Source organism: Achroia grisella, unplaced genomic scaffold, assembly GCF_030625045.1.
Source record: "Achroia grisella isolate CSIRO2021 unplaced genomic scaffold, CSIRO_AGI_Agris_v1 utg856, whole genome shotgun sequence".
Taxonomy (NCBI): Eukaryota; Metazoa; Arthropoda; class Insecta; order Lepidoptera; family Pyralidae; genus Achroia; species Achroia grisella.
In genome coordinates, this window is record NW_026713045.1 from 86,288 (window position 1) to 108,040 (window position 21,753).

The 21,753-nt window shown below is 29.6% G+C and overlaps 1 long non-coding RNA gene across 1 annotated transcript in view; it reads right to left on the reverse strand.

Moving 5' to 3' along the window:
• LOC131852709 (uncharacterized) overlaps positions 1 to 21,753 on the reverse strand; it is a 42,989-nt gene that overhangs the window by 16,744 nt on the left and 4,492 nt on the right. The gene's annotated exons all lie outside the window — the stretch shown is intronic.

A 21,753-nucleotide genomic window follows, 5' to 3' on the forward strand; every position in this document is an offset into this window, starting at 1 on the left:
AGTCTACTCAATACAATGTAATGTTATTTAGTTAAACCCTTTGGCACACGGATAGTTAATTGCCTACAATCTAACTATTAAACAGTGTGCAAAGTTTGTACCTATAGAAAGCGTTTGTGAGATGAATAAATAGCGATTGTAGAAGGCGGTCAAAATAAATTTTCAATTAATCAACGCCCACACAACTGCAGTAATTTTGTCATAAATTTAATAGCCCGTATAAACTTAACAATTTGTGGTAAGAATATTATCGTCTCTCTAGACATGTTTTGGAAGCCAAGGTAATTACAATAGCAATCTTCAGTGACGCAGAACGTTATATAATCACTATACTACGGTACTAAGTAACGGACCCCAGAATCTCAAACTTGTTTATAAGGAACAACTGAGTGATATCTGAAATAACTATGTTAAATTTTAATATTTATTGCGTAATATACAGCTATCGCTTTTAGTGATGCTAACAATAATTACTTAATGACAATTGTATAGGTGATTTATAAATTTATCAATGATTTTAAAGGAACTATCATGTGAAAAACGAGTTTAGGCATCTTTTTAAATCATAAGTTATTACCTACTTAGTAAAAAATAAAAATATTGTCATGGATTTTTATATTTATACAGAATATGTAGAATTAAACCAACTTAACCTACCTTTATGTTTCAACGAACTTCAATAACGGAATAAATCTTAATTTGACTATATTAAACTAAACCCTAGATATTGATTATTATTTTTTAAATATTAATAAGGTTTTCTACCATGTTGATCACTGTACAACTCCGTAGTCGCAGTTTCACGGATAGCAGCAAATTATCCATCACAACCATTTCTTCCTTCTTCATTCACTCCAAATACACCACTTCGATACGCTGTATTTTTGCTTCTTACTCAGACAAGGAATAGGACTGAATTTGTAATTCATTGAATAAACGGACGAATTATTATTAAGACGAGAGATACTGTACTGCTTCGACCTTTAGTAGAATTAAAGAGCAGCGAGTACTACGGTACGACTACTTACTTAGCAATACTTAGTAATTTTATTGCTATATGCAAATGTCTTGAAGACTAGGTAGATATATAATTTATAATACGGCACGGCCTTTGTGTGCCTCTGACTGCATGCATCATGCCTCATCGGGTATATTCATCGTATCAATATTTTGTTTTATAATCAACAGCAAAAGAATATAAAACGAATTATGGGAATATACCATGCTAGTTTTATGGGAATTTGAAGATATCTTTGTAACGAACGAAATGGAGGGTAAGTACCTACAGTCATAAACAGTATGACGTGCATAGCAGGTAAAAATATATTATGTGATGAAATTATTTTGACTTTGACTTTAATAAATAAATAATTACAAATGTAGACAGACATGGTATACAAAGGTTTCTTTATTATAATTACCCTCACCTCATTAAGGTACACTTTGAATATATTCAACACCGTAAACATAACGTGAGCTATATTTATGTCACAAGTAAGTAGGCACACCGACTTAGTAAGTACAACCCATTTCATTTAGGAAGGCTGTAAAGAAGCGTTTCCTTTGTACGAAGTAGGGTCGAGTAGATATCAAGTAATGCGCTCCTTACTTGACAATTATATGTATAAATATCACATCTATACATGCTTAGGCACGTTTTACAACAGTAAATGAGCGAATAGATGGTAAATATGTTGATGTATTATTAGGATGGTTAATCAAATTTATTACAATCTATTTTATTCAATATTGTTTTATATTGTTACTACCCGTTACCGGTGATTCGTTCACTTTTTTGAGATACTTTTATCTTTATCATTTATGTTTGTATATTATCTTTATAACGCATGTTTGTCCTTGTGATAAATTCTATTTTCGATAATACGTAAATATGGATGTAAAAATATAATATTATTATACTTGTCATATACTAAACCATAACTATTCAAACATTGTATTGTATCTTTAATATTTTTTACAGTTTCTTATTTGTGTTTATTGTATATTTTAAATAAAATATTTAAAAGGTATTATGAAGTGTGTGTATTATATCACTTATATGTATATATATATTGATAGTTAAGCCGATATTCTGTAACTAAGCTAATCTACCTAATCAGGACGACCCTTAAGTGAAGCTTAGAAAATTGGTAAGTATATATGTAATCGTATATATATCTGATATGCTATCCGTTTCTGTTACAAGCCAAACCACTACTATATGTAACAGAAAAGCCTGACTGGCGTGCTACATATTAAACATATAAAATTATACATATCAGATGAGACTAACATGTCTAAAACAAATGCAAATCACTATAACAGTATGATTATACAGAATGCAAGCTATAACATTAACTCAGTCTAGAAACTATTCAAAATATTGTATATTGATTTATTAAAAACTTTATGAATATGAAAATATTGTGAACATCATTACCCTAAGGTTTTAAGCCGTGATATCATCAACATTATTTATTGTTATCGTTTTTCAGTGTAACTTGTCAGAATGACCACAGACCACCCTTGATATCAATTCATATCATACTATATTGAACACAATTTATTAATATACGTGTAGGTACAATGTAATCAATAATATATTACAAATGTTTGTCATGTTTCAGAATTAATCGTCAAATTCAAAGATAATTTGTCGTAAGTACGAAGTTAAAAGTATGTTGATCTTAACATTTAAATACCGTTCACATCTATACTTATATTTGTTTCTCACTTAAGCGTGGAAATCCTGGAATTACAGGAGACGATACTTCATAAAGTATCTATTATTAATTCTACAACTCAATATATATAAATGTAGATTCCGCATTGCAGATACTCGCAGTGCAATAACTTGTTTCATAAAAAAGGTGCGTAATCTTACAAGTATTTCTAATAAATATTATATTATATGGCATAAAGATCTACTAAAGGAATATTAAATTATTATTAAAGAAGTAAATCGGGGTACCAAATACGAATTCATAACAATATTATTAATATAAATAATTATTTAATACTAAGTGTAATACAATATGATTGTAATTACTATAGTGAAACTTGTCAAAAAAATTAACTTTTTGGTTGAACAATGGTTATTATGCATTTTGCCCACATAGACATCTGTATATCATAGACCTATTATCAGTTGAAAACATCCCCGCTTTTGATTTCAAGTATCGAAGAGATTGCTTAGTTATAACTAAGCAATCTCTTACTAAATATAAATTGGTAAAGAGTATAAAAATATATCTATATAAATTATAACTAGTTATGTCCGAACCCAGCACGCGGGTATCATTAACTTAAAAATTTCGATACTACATTCTCATCGGATCTCTTCATAAAAGAAACCTTTGTTTATTAAAGTTATGTTCTTCACCTATACTTTAGGTTACATATTCCACTGTATTTCTTGTACTTTGTATCACTTCAAAATTTTCTTTGAAATTGCAGATGATATAAATTTAACAAGATATTCGCGAATCACTGTGAGTTAGAAAATACTATCACGTATCAGGTCACGGATGAGAAATACTAGAAACCAAGATACTATCATATATCAACACAAATATCAACAGTCTTACAGCGAGACACGTTTTCATTTATAAAGAACAGGTAACTGTAATTAGAAATGTAATTAATTAAAAATATAAATTTGAACATTATTTAGCTTCTATTGCCAAGATTATACTTCTATTTTCTTCAAATTTTATGACATTTAAATAAAAAATACAAAAAATTATTAATATATATAAAAATTTCTTTTAATTTATTTTTTACTGAAAAGACCACGCCATATAAAAATGCTGACCACAGACATTAACAATAAAACAAAATAGTGTTGTCATGCGTGTGTGTATCAAATTGGTACATTATGTCAGTGTATTTTTTTTAAATAAATTAATGTATTTTTATACACACTTAAAAAAATATTAGCTTTCTGCATTTCTTACCTTAAACTACCTATGCGAAATTTCATACTCCCTTGTCCGCGTATTTATCGTCAAAATAGGTACAAAGTTTTTGTTTTACGTATATATATATATATATATATATATATATTGTATCATTCACCTACTCGTATTATATATTTAACAACATAGAGTATTACAATGCAATATACTCTTGTATAGTAGACACAAAAAAAATACATTCTTATTTTAATAATAACATCGAAAGAGAAGTCGTAAAATAGACGTTATATCGCCAATTAACGAGCAATTTTTCCGATGAAGGGATTGTGAACATAATCTTTTATTCTGTAATAACCAAATTACTGTGATATTCCCATGCCATGTTTTTTATATTATCTGTGAAATATAAATCCGGGAAAGCAATTAGGAATGGTCGTTATGCGTTACGATAGGGGTGCCAACGATGCACGCTTTGCGGTCGGCGTTGGAGGTTGCGCTGCGCGACCCTCACACAGAGCGCTATTTATTCAGTCGCACGACCAAGCAGGATAATGAGTTGGCACTAATACATTTTGAACACATGGCGATACTGCATTTGCGCTGTTCCATTTGTATTCAAATTGTGTGTACTCTATTTGTAGTGTTTTCACTAATGCAAGAACGCCTTAATTAACATAACATTATGTGTTATTTTTATTAAAATATACTTTGTTCAAAAACATGAAGATGAAGAAGAAAGTAATAGGGATATTCCTTTCTTCATCGCAATGAAGTACTAGCTTTAGCAATAAAAATGCTTAATATTTTTTCTAAGAATAACTCAAGATAAAAGTTAATACATTAATTTGTAGCTATCGATATGAAGGAAAAATTCATAAAAACTCGTTATATGTTAACGAGGGTATTAGTAATGGTAATTTTATATCTAAAATGGGAATGGGAATGGAATGAATAGAAAATTCAACGAATTTGTATTATAAATTGTAATTTACCTAAACACTTTACTTTAACAAGCTGGAATAAATAAAAAAAATATCTTTTGAATGCCTTATATGTTAGATATAATAAATATTTGATGTATTTATTGAAGTAATTTACATACTTACACGTCTATTATGTAAAGTATACAAAGAACATTATAAACACGTAAGTATAAATTTATTTAGATTAGGTATGTTCTCTTCTTTTGAAACCAAGTATTCCGTAATAACATAAACGATTCAGTAACATGATGCCGTAAATTCATATTTCTTACAAGACAAATTCTCAATTTGAAAATGGGGAAAGCTTTAATATATATGCTTAAAATATACTTTTTTTTTAGGAAGTCTTATGCAAAAACGTAAGTATCAATAAGAATAATATTGTATTATTAGCATGTAGAGTATTATCAAATTAAACCTAAGAACGCTATTATAGTAAACGACCAAAGAAGGCATTAATTGATTATTTGCAGTATTTTTATATTGCTATTCCTATATATTCATTTATTTAATATATGATCTGATTTGTCTTAATATGATAAATGTAATTGTTGGTAATAACAAAAAAAAATTCAATTAATATAGAACAAAAACTAGAAATGATTAATTAAATAGACCACTTAAATTCCATAACCACTTTAAAAAATAAATATTAAACGGGTACGCCTAAACTGATACTAACAGCTGGAAACAATAAAGGTCAAAGCATAGAGATAGTTTGCTTTGAAGTTACTCAAGGGTTTGGACGTTTGAATAAGCATGGGTCAAAGGTAAAATGGGTCCCGGGCATCAAAGATAATTGAGGACATATTAAAAGATTTAATACAAAGACTTTGTTAAACAGTTCCCGTAAAAGATAACAGATAATATAATAAAAGCAAGAATAATATAATTTAACTGTAGATTTATGTCAGTCATTAAAGAAATATAAAGTTATTGCATTTAATTTGCTATTAAACAAATGCCCCAAACATTCCTGTGATTAATCTATGGGCAAGCAATAACGACTAATCTATTTCCTTCCCCATTTCCCATGACTAAATAAACAATATCCTCTTCCCTTGACCACCTACATGCATTCATACTGTTTTTGTTACTAACAACAATAGTTTGTTATATGCCTATAGGCGATAATAACCAATAAAATATGACAATTACATATTTGATATTTACATCTTCTAACTTGCAATAGAAAATAAAATTAGTTAAGTGCAACTCACTTAAAATAAAGAATAAAGTAATGAATATTAATGTTGTCGATGCATTCTACTAAGTTTTCAATATAGCAAAAAATTACGTAAAATATTAAAGATAAACAAATACAAATTGTATTTGTTTGTCTTTAACCTTTGCCATGACCTTAATCATCGTGAATAGCAACGCATAAAAGGTAATACGAGCGTCACATGTGGTGGTGTTCATGTCCATGGACCGATTGCTTACTTCTTATACAGTAACCTGATCAGTAGTCTCTCTCAGGGTAAAGGCAACTAGAAGAAATCGTAATTATATTATAGGAAAACGATAACAAAAAAATTTACCCTAATAACAGGCTCCATCCACTATCTAACTACATCCACTTTTATGAGTACCTCATCCTACCGTACCTGATAGTTGGACACTAATGTCTTACATATAGTAGGGAATACGTTATTAGTTGTTATAAATAACAAATGAGGGAAAATTAAAGTATAATTTAAAACCTTGGCTACGGTTTATAAATCTACGTATCATCTAACATATAAAAGTTATTATGGAATAGCAGTTAGGGCAGATATACGCCCTCAACTGCTTTTAAATTATAGGTTCAAATATACTCAAGGTTTTAAATTATACTTTAATTTTCCCTCATTTGTTATTTATAACAATCAAGCACAAGTTGAAAGAATACTACACAAAGAATTGAAACACACTGATGAGGGAGAGATTCCGTTAAGGTGCTGATTATTATTATTATTATTATTATAGACGTAGATAATGATAGAAGTTACTAACATTGTAGTATAATTTACTCTATTTCAACAATGTATAAAATAGGATACTTACTATATTTATCACAAATAACTTCAAACTTTTTTGGTGATTGTCTTACCTGTAAGCAGAAATAAAACAACAATATAATCTGAAATATGAATATCGAATGTGTCGAATGTGCATTAAAGAGATAATTCAGATTTGTCAAAAATGTTTTATTAAACAATTTTGAACTCATGTAATATTTTAAGATACTTAATATACTAATAAGTAATTTTTAATAGGTTTTACTCAAAATATTTTAGCCCATTAGGTTTCAGACAGGCAGAAGATATAATATATATAAGTTGGGCAAAGGCCACTCATCACTTATAAACAAATATGATCTTTTAATTAATCTACATTCACTACAATGAATATAGTATGTAAGCTATACTACTCAAGATATATGTTTAATAAATTTAAATTCAGAATTAATGAAACCCTTAATGAAATTTACAGGGATATAAAAAAGATATGTTTCCCGCGCTCCCTACAAGGATTCCTTCAAGATATTGCTACTCTTTCCTCTCGCCTAATAAGATTAAATTTTACTAATGAAACAGAAAATGAAAATTTCCTCAGTAGAAACGGAATTTGTTAAATAACTTTCTGCCATTTGTCTTGGTAATGAATGAATTTTTTCATGCTTCTTTCTTTGAAAGGGAACCCCGCACCGTTTATACTCTTAATACTAATATTGTTCTGCTTCATAAATAATAAACATCTTAGTTCTTTTGCCACAATAATACTTAATGCTGCCTCATTTATCTCTTTATTGAATATGGCTACATAATGCTTGAATATAATCTTAATAGAGTATTTGTTATAGCCATCTATTTATACATATATTATAGTGTATATACATTAAATATTATAATTTATGGTCATGTCGAGGTTTCTGTATGAAATTACAAAATAAGTACACCACTAATCCAGAATCATGTATTAATTTTTCATTATTTCCAGCCATTGTACAGACAATAGTTACATCGTCTATGATATTTTTTTATGGGAGACAAGCAAACGGCTTGTCCTGATGGAAAGTGCTAGTAGCTTAAAGGTCTTTAAAAGGCTTTGTCAGTTTTCCAACAATAGTTCTACCGTGCCAAAATATAAGTACCTTAGAAAAATAGTGTACGAAATGCTGCAGCAATGTGCGTTGCTTTACAAAGTGTTCTAGAAGTATTGAAATCCCTACGAACGAGGATCACTAACAGATCGAGTTATCTATATAATATTTAAACAGTGTATATAGGCTACAACTACGATCTTCATCAAATAAGTTTAATCGTGTGAAAAGTTAATATAATAGTAAATTTCTACTGTAATTTATTAGTTCAATTCGTGGGTGAGTTCATTTTGGATGCTTGGTATTGGCGGCTGATTTAGAAGTTTAAGTTTCGTAATGAAATGCTAACGTTTATTTCGGTAAAATCGCATTTTAACTGCGCTCCTGTACCCACAACGTTGCCTTGAATTTTAATAGATCTACTAACTTCTTAATTGAAATTCTAAGCGGCATTGTTCTTCGTGTCCATCAACATTCAGTTGCGGATTTTCTTTCAACTCATGCTAATTTAGTTTGCTTATTCTGATAGATTGGGTCCCACTTTTATCGAAATCTAATATATAGAAATAGTATTTATGTTATAGTAAATTTAATTAACTACTTTCTAATGGTCATTATTGATAATTCTACTCCCACATTCATAATTGAGAAATTCATGTTTATAAGATATCATTATTATCAAATAACCTATTTACAATTGGAGGACCTAAAACGAATTCCTCATCCTATATTAAATATAAATGAAAAAAATGTAATAACAATAGAAGTCGTAGCCTTCGACAGTTTTCTATTTCAGAATTTGTAAACAATTTTTTAGTTCGACATATAAAAATAGTAAAAAACTACTACTTCTTGTTTACAAGCAATATTGAAGAAATAATTTTACCACTTTTATTCGTATTATTGAGTTCACGATATTTTGATAGTGTCACAACCGCCATAAAAATGTGTATACTGAATAGTCTCTAAAAATATCGGCACACTGTATCAACATATACAGACACAAACAAAACACTTTAAGAAAACTATTTTGGTTTGTTTGTTTCTACCTTTATCAAGAATAACATAGTTCATACGCTCTTTATCGATGTACTAACGATTTTCAGATTTCACTTAAATAGCAAAATGTATGTAAAGTAATAATTACTTAAAATTCCTCGAGTGGTTTGTAATTACCCACCCATACCAATTCCGTAGGTTAGTTTTGGAAGGTTCAATAACAAGTGAAGGTTGGTGTCAGGCGATATACAGTACAAACAGAAATTTATAATACGTCCAATCTCAGCACGCTAATCTACGTACATTAGAAAAGAAGTAGTTATTTACTACTGCGATTAACTATAAATACATATTCAATAACTAATAACTCCTTGATGAGATTAATGCTTGGCAAGTAATTATCTAGATAAATCAAATGTCCTTATCATGAGATTACGTTGTTATCTATGTCCATACTCCCACTCCATCAACAGGTCAGCTGCACACGACTTTACCACATAACTTTTGCAAGTTTCAAATAATTGAGCGCAATACAATATTAATAATGACTTGCAAAATCTTTGAATAAATTTAAATTAATTAGACTACTTTCAGGTGCTATTTAGTCATTGTTGAAACATAATTCCAAGATACTCTTTAAATTAAAATAAAGACAAATACATTTTTCAGTTAAAAACTATGTATAAAAACTAAATAATAATGTATGCAACAAATTATCTAGGAATATAACACGTTCCCGAAAGAAATAAAATCCCTATTTTCGGGAATATATTAGAAGGAAGATTTAATACCACAAATCACTTATTATTTGAATTACAACCTTGATGTATTGATATTTTGGATTAAAACTACTTCCTTCCTTGTCTTTCTGAAGAAATTACTATTGTCAATAAGGTAGAATTTGAGTAAACTATGTGATTTAACATTCGTACTCTTATTTGTAGATAAAGCTGAACATACAAATGCATTATACATATGCATAATTTATTGTATTATAACAATATGCCGGTATATTGCCGGTTACAGATTATGGACGTTTAATCATCGTGACAAATGTAGCAGCGCACACAAGGGCTGTCAGACGCGTATCCCGCAAATTGATAGTACTTTATATTACATTGTTCGTTTGCAAATCGAAAGATGAGATTTATGAATATTTATCGAAATACAATAACTTTTATAACAAGTTTTAAAACACGTATTGGCCAAAAGTTGAAATAAAATGCAATCGCATAACTACATAGTGTGTTAAATATTGAAAAGTAATAATAAAATTTCATTATGTATTCCTTTTTTATCCCTAGCGTTAGATTATCCATAAACAGAGTTAAAATAAGTTGTGACATACCGACATACCTTGGAATATACTCGAACCATATGTGTTCTTATTTTACCTTATTACCTCAGAAACAGTTCCGATGCCTTTAATTTTCTTTCAAATTATAAAAATAGATTGAAATAGACGAATCAAGTCACAAAATAAGAATTAAAATAGGCTATAAAATGCCAAGAAAAAGATCAAAAAGATAAAATAATAAAATTCGTGAATAGATTGAATACCATTTTTAACACCTACCATTTTATTATTTAAGTTTATGAATCAATAATAATAATAAAATCGGCCAATTCACACACCGTCCTTATTCCCAAGCAAGGCAGAACTAGTATCCATAATTGTGTTATATAACTATGATAAATCCTTAAATAGCTTTTTTTGTAAATACATACATAATGTGCATAGAAAATACCCAGACCTATTGGTCTGGGTAATCATACTCCTGAATATAAATGTTTACACTGTGCGAGGAATCGGAAGTAAAGCAATGATGTACTAAACAGTTAAACCACCGAGGTCCTCTAAATCAAAAACAATAGATTATCTCATAGATGTGTTATTTGTTTGTGTCATTTGATTTCAATATCATCACTAGTACTTGCCCATACTTGCCCATTGTAATAATCCGTATTTGATATCCGCTCATCGAAATAAGATGCGAAAAGTCTATAAAATTATTTTTGGATGTGCATTATCTTTTAAAGCTTTTTCCAATGAAAAGACCATTCATTATTTTTATCATGACGGCCTTTTCAGCCTGAATTAAGCTGATGGCCACTGAGTCTTTTATCCAGTCCCTATACATATACTAAGTATACGTAGGTTAGACTAGATTAGGTTTTCTAAGAAACCTTCAACATTATAGGGTCCGGGTTTCATTATATTTTGACTGTTGTCTAACTGTTATAGTTTAACTGTGACTAAAGACTTTTTGTCATTAACTGTAAAACTGATAATTTAATTAATTTATAAGGACTAATAAAAGGTTTATCAACATAAGAATTGTATTTTTCTGTTCTGTATATAATGGCTACAGAGATTAAAATTAAAATATAATGTGACGCATTTTTATTAAACCCATATAAAACAGTCTGCCTGTTCACTCGTATTACCTTTACCGATCTTAAATAAATACGACGTCAAATTAGATCATAACAGTAGGTATATATGCCTTTTTAATCTCAATCAAGCTGATGAAGACGCTGATGGCGACAAATATCATATACGTATATGCAATCTTAAACATGAATTAGTAGGAGATTAATTCAGGATAGTAGGTAGATTAATTCAGTAGGAAAATATCTAAAAACATGACAAATAGCAAGTTCTCTTTAAAGTCACAATCCTGTTCTTGATATGGGTATCAAATAAAGCATATTGACAAACACATAACAATAAACTGTCCTGTACGATGTCATTTCAAAACCAATATGTCGTATACATCAAAATAACGATTACCTACTTTTCTCTTTATAGTTCCAGTCTATCGGAAATCTGTACGTATAATAAATATCATACAATAAAATATATTAGTTATTATAAATGTCACAATATAGCAATAGAATATAATAAAGTAATTTTACATATAACTATAATTGAAAATCAGTACTATGAGAGCGTCGTATGAGAATAATCTATAACCAAGATATAAATAGAGTATTTATAATCAGTCATAAGACCATGCATATCGGTGTAAGCATTTTTGTATATATTAATTTGTTATGTTGAATAGAGATTTCCCTCCTTCTTTAAGTCCGTTGAAAATAAAACAATTTCACTTCATTGATAATGAAAAATAGGTATATATATATACCTATTATATATATTATTATATATATATATATATATATTATATATATTATTACATATATTATATATATATATTATTACATATATTATATATATACCTATATTATTACAAATGCAAGTTTGTCTACTTAAGTACGCAAAAGACACTTATGCCTCATTTTTCACATACATTTTACTTAAATAAAGTTAGCAGAATGGGAAGAAGACACTGACAGTATTTCACAGCCACCGTTATTTATCATAAGGCCCGTCCCGTCGTCTGTTTGGCGGCGACCTTTTACATAAAAATAAAACTTTTGTGGACTCCAACCAAAGACGAGTAAAGTAATGAAAATAATTTAAAACGTTAACATTGTAATTGTAAGGTAACGCCCGTCATTTCCAGAGTTAATAATATTCAAATAATGGGATATTTGATAATGCTTATAGGCAAAAGCTGGTGACACACACTCGTAACCCTTATACATAAAAATTTACGAGGGTCTGGCTGGAATTTACTTAACGTTTATTGCAGTAATAAAATTACTACATTCTATAGTTTCATATCATTTTATTTGGTCAACTTAATCTCCTGAATAAGATTGAGCTAATTTTAATTCTGTTCGATGTTTCTCTACTTATATCGTCGTATATATAAATGAAAAATTTAAACATAATACTTGTGCGGATGTTTCTAAAACATCCGCAGAATTATATGTACTTATTAGTATCGTATGTCACGTAATGTCATTTAAGCATTACTTATTTTATTTATCATACTTATTGGCTAACAGAACTATCATTTATATAAACAAAATAGTTTGTAATAATAAATGGTTGCTCATGTATTGCCCCTCCAGAGGACTAGAGTGTCATACCTCCGTAACTTGTAATTTATCTCATCCTAGAAAGGAAACCAAATTTACAAAGCAAGCTGCTTGACGGCTGAAATAAATGAAACATGAGTACCCGCGCAGAGGACGTTATACAGAGTATACCTCGGTGAAATTTTACAAAATTCATAGTAATTGTTAAAATAAAGCTATAATAAATGTATAGAATGACGAATTACTGAAGGCTCACCAGTGTATTCACATTAACCTTTTCGGTAGGGAACCATAAAAATTGTTAAAGAATGTTTCATGTAATAATTAAGGATTTATTAAGGTCTTATAATAACATCTAAAGGTTTTACGAGAGTGAATTTCAGAGAAAATGCTTTTAAGTTATATTAAAGTTAATTACCTTCTTCGTCGCCTTAATACTAGCAGAGCTATTGTTATTATCTAGATAGAAATGGTAGCAGCATGTGGCTTTTATGAACTTAATGTAAGCGAGAATATTTTTTGTTTTAACTTCCTCATGAAATTAATTGATACTCTTCAAAAAGCAAAAGGTTCTTATTTCAGCTTTATTTTTAGTCCTTTGTATGTTATAAGACTTTTTTTGTCAAACTTAAGACGATTTTATTATTCTTTTTACACCAGAAGACTTTTTCCATGGCAATACTTTTTTATTTTCTCTAATGACTACATTCATTTATTTGTTTTATAATTCATATACAATTTTAAAGTACTTATTTTCTTATTTAAATAGTTTAGTATTTATACCTAATTACTTTCCGTTTGAACATTTCAGGTTGTAGTCTTATAAATTGCCATATTTCATAAATATAACAAAGCAAAGCCAATATATCTTGAAACAATGGTTTACAACTAATTCTAGGTACCCAAATAGCTTCTAGGTGTTTTTTTTTCGGAGACAAATGCCCTGTTAATTTCTATAGGCTTATCCCATAAAATATCTCTCGTTGATAAGAACTATGAGTCCTCTTTATCAGATAATAAGATTATGAGTCTAGAAAATCGCAGTAAACAGTTTAATAGGGTTTTCTTATGTAAATTGTTGAATAGTCAAATTGATTCTCCCCTTCTCCTGTCATCCATAAATTTTAAAGTACAAATACGCAGACCTGGACGCCTGTCTCGACGTTCCAGTAATATGTTGGTACCACCACGATTTAAAAACAACTAAACCAGTAATTGCTTTGTACCTCGTTCCGTCAATATGTATAACACTAAGTTGACTTGGATCCGTTTTTTTGCACCTTAGTTACATACGGAAAGAAACTATTCGAAATACTAAAGTAACCCCTTTAATTTTTATTTTTGTCATCATAATGTTTGTGTTGTAATATTCTTATTTCTTTTTTCTTATTCATTTTCTTTGTAGTTGTATTGTTTTGTTTTTATTTTTTAAGTTTTTTTGTATATTTATATGTTTATATAACGACTGTTTGTTGCCAAAATAAAGAGAAAAATAAATCAATCCATATGTTAATCTGGAAGCAACAAAGACGTGATAAGCAAGTATAGCTGTTTTGTCAACCGGTGTAAAGCGTAAGTAATATGTTTATTTTATTACATACTACGTACGTATCTTCCTTCCACGTACAATTTTTGTCTTTTTTTAATTCTTCTCAAAAATCTTTTTTAAACAATTCTCCGGAAAGTATGATTTATTTTAGATTTATTTTAATGCTCGTGGAAATCGCCCAGTGTTTATTATTTATTTACAAATTAGTATAGAAGTAACTAAGTAAGAATACCTAGAAAAGAACTGTCTTAAAATGGTTTCATATCTCTTTTGTAATTCAATGTTATTGTAAATCCATTTATATTCAGTCTATAGTCTTCCGGGCGGACACAAACCGTGGGCGGTGACCCGTTAATCCGTTCAACGCCGCTTTGCTAAAGCATAGACTCTCGCTTCAAAGAGTAATCTTAATATTAAAAAAAAAAAGCTATCCGCAGACTTGCAGATTAATTATGTTGGTTTATTTTTTTCATCACCGCAGAGATCTAACCTTATATTTATTAAAATTGTAATTGTGGCTATGTTTACGATAGAGGATTTATAAGATAGAAAGACACTTATCCTAAATTATATAATTTGTACCCTAAATTATATAATTTGGAGTGACACAATATTTTCTAACTATGTGTATTCTATTATTAAACTATGCTCTCCCACTACCAAACAAAAACCTTCTTTATATATTTCCTGCCGTGCCTGTTCTATGCTGAATACTATTTATTCATGTTGTACCCAAATAGCTAATAAAGGTCTGTCTATAGACTGGCTATTGGATATAAAATATATACCCAATAGTATCAGAAATATACTCGTTCATATTTTGAGTTAATTCTGTTTTATTCTCTGAACAGACAAATATTTACCCATTCCATTAAGATAAATCGTTTAATGTATAATTTATTAAAATTCTCTACTCGTTTAAGAGAACGTGCCGATGAGAAATCAGCCGGGTGTATAGCTTTAAGTAGGTTATTTAATTATACATTAAGTAGCTTAGTAGATCAATAATAATATTTATATTAAAACAATGCATGCATTAACGTCACAAATTTAAGTTTAATTGGGCACTTTAAATTTATCTGAATAGATTTTATCATTTAAAAAAAACATCTATCTAAAAATATATCTAAATAGAAATAACCGGGTCAAATAGGTAACAAGAACCGAACGTGCGTCTGCAAAAGTAAACCACATTAGGGTCCTTCCCTTACCAACGTATGTCGCTGTCGACTCATAAGTGTTTACTTTACTTGTCGATAAAAGAAGCCTGTTTAAGAATATGCCTACTGTATACAGAATTATAATGCCATAACATAGCCTACACGGCTTATAAAGCCATATACTTGGCTTATCTGTAGTCGTATCGTAGAAAAGCAGGTAAAGTAAAAATCACATGGGCACGATCAACAAGAATGACCTATAAAATGTATACGGACAAGGCAAGAACGAAAATTTACTTTATGAGGTCATAAACAAGCGCACCGTTTCGAGTATGCGCTAACCACACGTACATAATTTATGTTTTATTTCTGAACTATATGTATAACGGTATAACACTCTGAACAACTAGCCCTTATTATTTTTACGTCCGATATGTAGGTATATTAATGACTAATTAATTGCCATTCAGATAGATGAAGATATTTTTTTCCTTCGTATCCTAATTAATTTCACTACTCTACTCACTCTAAAATGGAACAGCTTATAGAAAAGCTACTTTGCGACTAGCAGAACTTGATAAGAAAGAGATAGACATAGTCAATAGTTATACAACGCCCTAACATCTGTTAAAAAATTAAGTATCTTAGTGATTGCATGTATAGATAGTAAATATAGATATAACTCAATCTGTAAACTAGCTATTTAGTACACCGCCTATATTCCGATGGTCCTGGGTTTGATTCGTGCACATAACAAACAGTTTGTATTCATGGGTAGGATTTGATGATTGTTTGTGTTATTTTAAAGTACCTTTTGTTAATATTTACAAACATTTTAAGATTTCGATACTAGCACATAAACTAAACTTTCATTAAAATGTTGATACAATTAAAATAAAAACGTAAAAAATCCACTACATATGTTATTCAATTTTTTTTATTTCCTTTGCTTCAATATTAAAATAAAACATTTCTTTAACAACTCTACCTAATGAGTACAATAATTTGTCCGTGAATTAATTACATAGGTTACAGGATGCGTATTACAAACTTTCTTGGGTAATTAGGTAAACCCCGCATATAGGCTCGTCTAACGAACAAACTTTACTGAAAATTTGTTTCAATAAGATTTCGTCTAATGACTGTCATAACAAATGAAACTCAATTACGAAATGCTTCGTTTTCGAAGACTCGACTTTTGATATGATTTAGCACACAATTTGTTGCATCAAACCACTAGCTCCTAATAGTACAAAAACCAACTAGTTTTGTTAAAAATCATTCATACATATAGTGCTAAAAAAATGTAGTGATCAAACTAATGTACATGACATTTGTTTGATCACTACATTTTTTTAGCATTATAGACTTAACTCGTATTTTTTTATTAAATTCCAGACGTACTATACGTCAGCAATTGACCATCCGCAATAAACAGGATCTGACGAATTTAATAAAAAAATACGAGTTAAGTCTATAGTGCTAAAAAATGTAGTTATCAAACAATCTATTGAGATTGGCAAGGCAGGAGCGTGACCCAATAATATTACTGAATGGTATTATTTACCCTTTAATCTGAACTAAATGTTAAGAGATAAAGTTTGTGTTACCCAACAAATTGGCTCTACAGATCGTGTCCTAAATTGTGTCGTCAGCAGACGCTTAAATTCAATGAAACTATAACGAAGACAACATTCAACAACATACTACACATAACCTTAGTATGTATGTATTGTTCTGTAGGTCGAAGTAAGAGATCCAATTTAATGTTACGCTTACACACAAAGTTTTTATTGACATAGTTGAGTTGGTAATTTAATAACGAACAGTGGGAAGTTTGCAACTGTATTGATGCTGGGTAGCAAATATTTTAATAGGATTAGGGAAAACGCGCCACACCGCAGTACGCCTCCATTAGAAAGCCGCAAAGGCGATACATAATCATATAACTTACTGGTTCAAATAGTCTATAAATAATAATCTGTTATAAGATAAAGCATATATTATTTTAAAAAAGAAATTAAGAAACGAATTATTTTGTTATTGAATAAAAACTTTCATGTAACTTATACATTAGAGGTCATCACGTATTAAGGGAGGCGGTGGACAGAGTGTCACATTATATATATATATATATATATATATATATATAACAACGGATAGGAAAAGTCTCAAATTTCGTCAAAATCTATAGTGAAATTTAATACACATCAAATCATCTTAGATCTGGTTGAATACTAAAATCATAACGGTGACGCGTTGTGATTTTAGTATTTAAAACACAAATTGTTATAGTAAAATTATTGAAATTGGTGTGATATTATTTGTCTAACACTCTAATACATTTCAAGACATTTTAGTTAACTTTAAATATATGTATTACTGAGCCCGTATTTTCCATTGTACATGCTATGCAAGATAAAATATAAATTAAAAGAGAATTAGTTACCAACGTTGAACAAGGTTAACGACGAAGGGCGAGTGCAAAGTTCAGAAATCAATTAGCAGCCAGCAAAGCACGTCCATAATTCATGCGCCTACACTGCCCCACCTGTTGCTTAGATAACACCATACCTACATTGATAACCCATACTTACATTTAGTTACTGTTTCTTACACTATAGCAAAAACTTCACTACGTACGAGTATCTTAGCATTCGCAACGTCAAAAACAATGCCTACATCATACGCATGCTGACTTTACGTAATATAATAATTATGCTGTTCACATCGAAATACTAATTTAAATATGTGAAAAAAATTGGTCAATATTGACTCTAAAAAATGATTATACTAGTTTATTGAATGCAGCCAGATCAACGAACTAACAGTCGTGATCGTTGTTAACGAATTGTCAAAACGAGTAAGACCACATCGACTACAACATGATGACCAGCATTGTAGTAAACAAGGACAGTATTATTACCATTGACATATAGATTGCCTCGCTGAATGCTATAGATGTATGTTGAGTTGAAACCAAGTAATACATACTCACAAATAGTAGAAATAACTCAAGCGGTTATGTTTTTGTTGAAAAACTGCAAATTATAATTCCGTGGGTACACTTTACGAAATGAAAGTTGATCTACAATGATGAGTAGATATACCTATAATCGATCTTCAAACTACATATAGCTTTAAATAAACGTCATCGTAGTTATCGTTAATAGTTTTGCTACGAATATTGTAATTTTTCGTAGCATTGTAGCAAACCGTAGCAGATTCACTGCATAAATGTATTTCTGTAGCAGATACTGTGTTCACTGCATATTCGAAACGACGTATATTTTACTTCATGTTTTATATGAAGCTCTTAAAACAATTATATTAGGAGTCATTGGTTGGAAGCTATTCATTGACGAAACAACCTGCAATGTAGAACTAATATATGTATGTATATTAAATTAATAAGATTAAGTCCGAAATGTAGGATACAAAAAGATATGCATAAAAGAGAGTTGTGGAAGAGAAATACATGAGAAACACAAACGACATGATGTGAATATAGGCGATTTTTACTCTTATATTGAGATCGTGAACTGTACAAGGTAGTCAAGTAACTTCAAGACTCTCACGCCTTAAATAAATAACGATATAACATGAAACCTTTATTACGCAACAGCTGAAGAAAAGAAGGTAATATTTGTGTTGTATGAAATATTTAACCTCTGCTATTAAAAACAACGTGTGGCTGATACGGTGATAACAATAATAAATTTTGGTGAATTGTTCGTCTTAATTCATTTCGTACACACTAGTCGACAATTCTTGTAAAATATTTTTTCCGAGGTAGATTTGTACAAAGTCAATACCGTGGCCACCTCTGTTTTACTTGTTTCAGCTACCATGCAACCTGCTTTATAAACTGTAATTCGGTTGACCGGTGAGATAATGCAGTAAAATTACAGGAGAAAGAAGCGTAAACATTTAGTCTCCCATGGAAATTGAAATACTAGAGAGATATAAGTAAAATTAGGGTTGTTTACAATTCATTTAAGTATAATAAACTAATAATAATACCGATAATAAATATTGTAAATACTTCTTAATAATTCGTAGCATAATTTACTATGATATTATAAATTATTACTAATAAAATACAAAATACACAAATAAGTTCTTTAATTTCATTATGGCGTATTAATTTAAAAGTAATCGCTTGTGTAAGAATAAATCGCGAAAATGGACATAGAAAAACCAGAGAAATCAATGCACCTAAGAAAACTCTTCAGCTCTTTCCTTTTCCTTGGAAATCAGGTAGAGATATAACAAATAAGCATGTTTAGTTTGCCCCGTTATTAGGAAAACCAAGTTGGATATTGAATTTCTTCTAAACTTTAAAGCATTACAGAAAGGAAGATACTTGATATTAAAATTTTATTTGGAAAAACCAACAAAAACTCTCGCGAAGTCGTGAAATGTGATCATAAATTTCTAGAGAACCTTAACACTTGCGAAGAGAAGTCGCTAAAATTCTTGTCTTTATGGACCCAATTTTAAGGTATACTGATCCGAGGCACGACAGTATTGTGAACAGAAAAAAAACGTATAACCAAAATAACAATATTAGTATATTGAACAAAACGTCTAATTTCATTAAGGTTTAGTCGTGAAAAGATAAAACAACAACACACTTTTCAGTTTATGGTATTAGAATATATTAACATGTATCCTTATGACTCTAATTATTATTGCATATGGTTGAAAAATATTAATCTATGCAAGTAAAATTACTATAGATACAAGAAATATTACAATATCCATAAATTATAAGTTCCACTCACTAACTTGTATTAATATTCTAAGTGGTGTGCTCGAGATTCATTAATCATTTTAGAATTATAATATTAACAAATATTTTGGTTAATTTCTTATTTATAATATATATTCATGTACAGATAGGTAATTCTCAACAAATGTACTTAATACTTGTTGCCGGATTTCAAATGACGAATATTAATTTTGTTATATTCGAGAAACAATCTGTTATTATAAGTACTCTTCTATTAATAATATCATAGACAGCGTGTATAAATAATAGATTGTATCCTACAAATGTATATATACAAGGCACGCTAATATTATAAATACAAAATTATATCTGTATGTCTATTTAATATTTTGTCAATATACGAGTAGATTGTATTGCTAAAACTGCGTGCGTTCTCATATATTTTATTTTATAACAGCGGACGAGTCGTAGGTAACAGCTAATAAACAATAAATAAACTACATGATTTGAACAAAATAGAGTTGTACCGGTGGTACAGTGGTTGGATGAATTCAAGAAGTTACCCCATTATTTGCATACACCAAAGCGAATGTGAATAAACAGCGGCGGAATGCGTGACTGGAATGAATAGCTACATAATATTCACGATGTACGAGACTCGCCTCTCGCAAAGTTTTTGTACGCTCAAAAAATTACTTATATTTTATTCAATACAAAACGGTGGCCCCTCTGTTTGGGCCACAATAATGTAAAAATTGTTACTAGAAAATATACATATTCTGACATATGATTTAACAAGTTACAAATTACAATTCTTAGCAAGAAAAAAATGTAGAATGAGTTCAATTTTATAATCAGTTACTTACTGCAAATAGAATTGTCTCCTAAGTAACATTAATAAATTTCTTTAAATATCCTTTCCTTTATGACTTTAACCAAGCATCATTTTATAATAAATATTACCTTTAGTAGTATAATAATACTAAGAAAGTATATAAGCACGCATTATTAGAAGAAAAATTTTGGCATCTCGAGTGTGACATTCAACCTAACACCGACACATTAATGCCTTATGGTGTAAATCCTAACCACGACAATTCCACCAGTATATTATATATAAGTATATAATATATATATAGTTACTTATATACACTTATATACACTTATATATACTCGTATACACTAAGTACGTAATATTTTGTAGCTGGTCGCTTTACCAAGATGTGTCGTAAGACTGAAACCGTGGTTGGACCACTGAGTATTATCGCTCCTGCCTGACCCATTCATTATTCAGTTGCGAATGCCGATCGGAGCAAACGAGCCGACCTATTCGCATATTCCATTCATTCGCTCCTTACCAATTCACTCTTTAAC